Genomic DNA, 622 nt, shown 5'->3' with positions numbered 1-622 from the left:
TGATGTCACTGATAATGGGGTGAGTATGATGCCACTGATAATGGGGTGAGTATGATGTCACTGATAATGAGGTGAGTATGATGTCACTGATAATGGATTCAGTATGATGTTACTGATAATGGGGTGAGTATGATGTCACTGATAAAGACCTTGCTAGAATCACCCTTCCAATGCCAGTGCCATGGAAACCAAAGCAAATGAGGTAGAAAGCAATAACTGAAGACCTAACACGAAGCCAAAGAAAACGATGCTTCTTCTCTGCTCCAAAACGTAACTCAAAACAAAAAATCTGAAACTGCACCGACTTCCCCTTCAGCAGTCATTCATAAATTCTTCACCCTGCGGGGACTGAGGGTGTCGGCCCTGATTGCGTGATGCCGAGTTGAAGCACTGAAAGGGGCTTGGGTTCAGTTACGGAGGGAACTGGCTTATGTAAGAGCTGACAAAATGACAATGAGTCAAAATTGAGCCATAAATTCTTGAAAGTTAAGCACTGTAATATTATCAAAATGCTTTTTCTTTTTTTTTTCTTTTTTTTTTAGGAGACCAAACATGGAAGTAATTCAGCTTAGTTATTGATTACCTCTGAGGAGACAATAATTTACTCCTGCATTGAACAACA

Source organism: Anguilla anguilla, chromosome 15 (assembly GCF_013347855.1).
Source record: "Anguilla anguilla isolate fAngAng1 chromosome 15, fAngAng1.pri, whole genome shotgun sequence".
NCBI lineage: Eukaryota > Metazoa > Chordata > Actinopteri > Anguilliformes > Anguillidae > Anguilla > Anguilla anguilla.
The sequence above is the reverse complement of the archived record's forward strand: the minus strand, read 5'-3'. Positions refer to the sequence as shown.